The sequence below is a fragment of the Psammomys obesus genome, unplaced genomic scaffold (assembly GCF_907164565.1).
Source record: "Psammomys obesus unplaced genomic scaffold, mPsaObe1.curated_primary_1811, whole genome shotgun sequence".
In the NCBI taxonomy this organism is placed as follows: domain Eukaryota; kingdom Metazoa; phylum Chordata; class Mammalia; order Rodentia; family Muridae; genus Psammomys; species Psammomys obesus.
The window spans coordinates 8599447-8605393 of NW_026590677.1; positions in this window are offsets into that span (position 1 = coordinate 8599447).

Sequence of the window (5947 nt, forward strand, 5' to 3'; positions counted from 1 at the left end):
AGTGTTCTGTAACTTATGAACTTTAATAAAGTAGGGGAAATTATAAATAGCATGACATAGTACTAACAATACTCTAATTTTCCTTTTACTTTAAACATTGTTAACCAGGTATGGTGGTGCAACTTTTTAATACTAGCACCCACAAGGCAGAGATAGAGGTAAACACAGAGGCAAGCATGCCTCTCTGAGTTTGAGACCAGCCTGATCTACATAGAAAGTTCTGGATTAGCCAGGTCTCCATAGAGAGCCCCAGTCCATAAGAGAGGAAAAGAGAAGGCGGTGGGGAAGGAATTTAAATAAACTTTTTAACCACAGGAAACCACAAATAAACTCTCTAGGCTTGCTTGCTTTTAGTTGACTTTAAAAGTCACTACATTTGAAGGTCACACTGCTGAATAATATGAGCCTCTCATTAGTTGTGCTGTAGATAACATCTATAATGTGTGCATTTTGATAATAACTATTGCTTGTTACTTTTCAGGGACATGAAGGCCACTTTTACTGAGAGCAATTTTTTTTTTTGCTTGAGCCTGAAGATAGTGATTAAAATGATTTTTTTTAAAGCTTGTCACTTTATGTTCATATTGTATCTGTCTCTTTTGCTAGCTCAACTCTTGGGTCTTATTTCTGTTCAACTCAGCACGTAATCATGTTAGCTGCATAAGAGATGCATGCAAACTTCTTCAATCTGGTGTTTCTTCCTTCTTAGGTAGAAGACGACAAGGCAAAGGCAACCAAAAATATTTTCAGTGTTCACAGAAGCGTCACAATTCTGTGCTTATGTGTGTGTGCCAATAATCCATTTTAGACCACTGGAGGGGTCCTTCAGTTTCCAGTCATTTATTTATTCTTTCCTAAAGATAAAAAAGAGCTTGAAACCTGGTCCGAATCAAAGTGTTTTCCCCCTGCAAGGTGCTGGTTTCTTTCTTCTTCTTCTTCTTCTTCTTCTTCTTCTTCTTCTTCTTCTTCTTCTTCTTCTCTCTCTCTCTCTCTCTCTCTCTCTCTCTCTCTCTCTCCCTCTCCCTCTCCCTCTCCCTCTTTGGCATTACAAATAACTCCTTTTTTTCCCCTTGCCCCAACAACTTGTGCTTGTTTCTTAAGGTCCCTTTCAGATATGAGTAAATGGACTTGGGCTGAGTAACAATATTATTTGGCCTATTCTCCATCTGATACTTTATGTAATCCTTACACAATTAAAGTATCTACAAGGCCTCATTTTAAGGAGTTAACTCCCCCCAGTTAATTATTTCCGCTTTTTCTGAAATTACATGTATGATCAAGGGTACTTCCTATGGGCTCCTGAGTTGGTGAGCTTGTTTAGAAGTTTTAGTAGGGGTACTCAGCTACTCATATACTCTTGACCAGGGAACAGTCTTTAGTAGGAAAGGTTGCTCTCTTCCACTGAATGTACAGCTTCAGGAAGGAATCTATATGGATTGGTGAGAGAGTAATAAATTAAAATAAGATAAAAACAAACAGATTGTAATAGGACCAAACAATCAAAAAAAAAAAAAGAAAAGAAAAGAAAAGAAAAGAGCCAGAGAAAAACACAAGAAATGCATATGTACATAAAAACAACACATAGGATCACACACACGGGAATCACATAAAAACATGTGTTAAGGCACTAGGTTCCATTCCTAGAATACAAAAAAAGGAAAATTCATTTTAATGGTAAGTTCTAGGAAGGCACAAATTTTTTCTGTGAAAATATAGGTGATAATAAGTATGCCAAGTGATAATAATAAGTATTAACTGCTCTTAATATTCTTTCTGCTGAGCCAGTTACATTAAATGTGAATTTGACTATGCCATCTTTGTCTGATGTTGTTGAACTTTAGCCACATATTCAGGATGATGAATCTGTAATTAAACAGAGAACAGAAAATGAAAAAGCTTTGATGGGTCAAGACATGAAGAATGGCATTCTTCTAATAATAATCTTTGGAGGATTTTCTCAGGTCACTATCAGTGATACTAATAGAGACATTTCTATTCGCCAAAGTCATGGAGACTGTGACCCATCAGTCTCAAGAGGTTTGTTTCTCTTACTTTTGAAAATTAAAAGCAGCCAATGTAATCTTCAAAATCTATGAGGGTATAATGATGGCAGCAAGAAATGATGGATGTCAAGCAATGTATACCCCTACCTCAAATTGATTGCTGTCATTACGAGGCCCTGTGTAGACTTACACCGGCATCATTGTGGTAATATATAAACTTTCCCCCATACCTGATATTAAAACTTGTAATGTTTACAGCGTCAAAAATGTTTTGCAAATGCACACCAATGATGCAGACTCAATGATGTCTCAATGTGGGAATATGTTATCCTTTAAGTTTCTGTACATATATTTGTATAAGAGGATCCAGAATATACTAATATCAAAGTAGACGAAGTAGCTAACTTCTGCCTTTCAAGCATAAGTCAGGAAAATAAAATACTGCAACCAGTGATTTTATTACATTATTTGAAAATTACTGAAATGTTTACTGAAAAATTTAGGACTAAACAAACAGTTAAGATAAAAGTGACCTGTTAATTATGTGGTTTAGACTATGAATTTAATTCTCCATTGTTTAGTCACCATGCCATGTCTATACTTTTTAAAAATGAATTCATGATGGTTGTAATACAGTAGAATTAGATGGTATACTATGGAAAATGCTTTCAAATGCCAAAAATGTTATTGTTATTTTTAATTAATGGTCTTTTTATTTGACTATGCTTTTCTTTTCTTTGCTACTTCTATTCAATTTTTTTCTGTTTTCAAGGAAATGCAATATTTCTATCCTGACTTTTCCATAGTATACTAAACATTGTCTCTATGCTATAGAAATCTATCAACATATATTGTAATTTTAAATTGTTAGTCACAAGCATATAATATTTCAAATCTATGTAACTTCAGAAGAAGAAAAATACTGCTTAAGTGCATTACGTATTTCAAATAACTACATCCTTAGCCCAGATTTAAACCCATGTAGTTTTCAAAATCTTCAGTTCAGGTAATAATTCTGTGGCTTTCTTTTTCTATAAAACTTGAAAGTTTAAATCTTATTTTGTGTATTCAGAAATATTTGCAACAGATTTTTAAAACTATGTTCTAAAATGATTAGGGCACAAAAGAACTGGTGAGCTGACCAACCTAGCTGTCACTCAGGCCAAAATTTTGAGCTGGCCCACCTCAACTCCTACCCCATGTATGAACTGCTGTAGCAGGAGAAGGGCCAGTCCTGCAGTTCCAAAGCTGCAGGATCTCTATGACACAGGGCAACAACAGGATATCCTAGAGGAGTCCTGTGAGGATCCAGAACTGATAGTATAGCAAAAGCCAGAGGCCTCAAACCAGACAAGCCAGAGATCTCAAATCAGACCTCAAACTCATTGAAATGAACAAATTCAAGTAAGTTGTTTTGACAAAAGTGTGTACTGTGTGGCACACCATGACACAGCACAGCTTCAGATGTTTATTTTATTTTATTTTTTCAGTTTTCTATTCGAGAGAGGTTACAAGGATGGAGAGTGGATATGAAAGGACTGTGAAATAAGTAGAATTGGGATGCATGATGTGACATTCACAAAGAATCATTAAAAATTTTTACAAAGATTTTTTTCCCAGTATATGCGTTATTTAAAAAAAACAGCTACCAAAGGAGAAAGGTAAACACCAACCTAGCTACAAAGTCATACAGTCTACAATGATTACCTACCTGCAAGATGCACTAGTGCAATAGTGGCACAAAGCTTGTAGGGGAAACCAACTAATATCTGACAACTCCATAAGATGGATGGCCAAGAACCTGAGACTAGATATGGCAGGGACCTAGGGAAAAACCAAATACTACTGTTTCGCTAAAATATCATAGCAATAAATTGATCTTAATAATATTCTGCTATACTCAGATCAATGCCTTGCTCCGCAATCATCAGAGAAATTTCCCCCTTCAGTAAATGGGAACAAATACAGGGACCCACAGCTAGACAATATGGAGAGAGAGAGAGAGAGAGAGAGGGAAATTGAAACACTCAGTCTTAAATGGGCTGTCTCTATTAAATCCCTTTCCTCAGGGCTTAGAGAACTCTGCAGAATAGGAGGCAGAAATCGTGTAAGATATAAAGGGCAATGGGGACACCAAAGAAACAAGGCCTTCTAAACATAGCATGACTGACACACATATGAACTCACAGAAATTGTGAGAGCATGCACAGATCTTGTACAGTTCTGTGACCGATGACATCCCAGTACTGAAAGGAAAAGTGGACACAAGCTCCCATCCATAACTCAAAAGCTATGTCCAATTGATAACCACTCACAAATGAAAAATTAGAATTCATATTTTCACTAAGGATATTAAACCACTCTAAGGGCAAGCCCTATGGTCATCAGTAAATGACCAGTCAAAACAAAACAATTCAATGGCAACCTTGGTGGTTCTTTAAGGTTATTTGTCTCATAATGTGGTTAGGTCTTTTTTTTTTAACTGTACATTTTTTTTAACAAAACACAGCTTCTGTGTTTGTATGGCATTCCTGTGTGTAGAAACTTGAGTATCTCTGTGTCTTTATGTGTTTCTTGTGCTTTGTGTGTGTGTGTGTGTGTGTGTACTATTCCAATTTGTCTTTATTGCCTCTTATTTTATTATGATCCTTTAAATGCTTGCTTCCTTTTTTTCTGATAGGAGACAGGGTGTGGATCTGGATGGGAGGGGATGGGGAGGATATTGGAAGAAACAATAATCAAAATATATTGCTTTTTTAATTTTTTTAATTCTTTGAATTTCACATCATACACCGACTCATCTCATCTCTTCATATCTACCCTCTGCCCATGCAACCTCCCTCCCCAAAATAAAATAAAAAACAAAACAAAGCTTTAAAAAATCTCATTCTGAAAGCTATAGTGTGTCACAGTGTACCTCACAATATACCCTTTTGTCCACACTTCTTTACTTGCAAATGTTCATTGCAATGAATCATTGTTCTGGTTCAAGGCCTATGACTTCTGCTACACTATCAATACTGGATCCTCACCAGGACTCCGTTATGATATCCTGTTGTTACCCTGTGTCATAGAGATTCTGTAGTGTCGGATCTGCAGGACCATCCCTTTCAAATGATCCAGCAGTTCATAGATGGTGTAAATGTGTGGTAGGCCAACACAGAGCCCTGGATCTAAGTATGAGTGGTAGCTGAGCTGGTTATCCTGCTGGCTCTTCCTTATCTGCACCACCAGGGCAAGCTCTCTAGCACTACTTTGGCTAGTTCATCCAATGTCGCAGCTGGTGTGGGGTGAGGCCAGCTCCCCCACTGTCATGACCTTGGGGCCAGCTTTGTTGTCCACAGGTAAAGGGAATGGGAAAGAAATCTTTCCCATGCCTAGGGCATCTTGCAGCAGACAAGCAGCAGGGCCAGCTCTCCTGTGCTGTGCTCTCCCTTTGTGCTGGCTCATCTGTTCTCTCACCACCAGGACCAGCTCTAATGTGCTGCCTAGAGGAGGTGCAGGGCTCTCTCTCCTTAGTGCTGCAGATGGTGAGTGGTGAGGCTTGCTCTCCAGAATCCCATAGTCAGTGAGGGGACAGCTCTACACAGCCCTTGAACATCAACATGGTCCCAGATGGCAGCCAAGACTAAGGATATCCTCGTAGTCTTTAGTGGTAAAATGAGCCGTGAACATCAATACATATACCACAGTCCCAGACATGGCCCTCAGCAACAGCACAGCTTGGACTTTACCATGGCCTTAGGTGGCAGGGGCAGCTACTAACATTAGGCTATTCTTCTCCACCCTCCCATCTTATCTCCAGTTCTGCCTTTCTTCATAATGCTCAAACTATTCTGCTTCTCTTGCTCTCCCATCTCTCCACTGTTGGGGGTTGTTATGATGCATATATTTTGATACTAATTTCTGGTCCTCAAGAACTGGTTACTTCCTGGATAAATTTA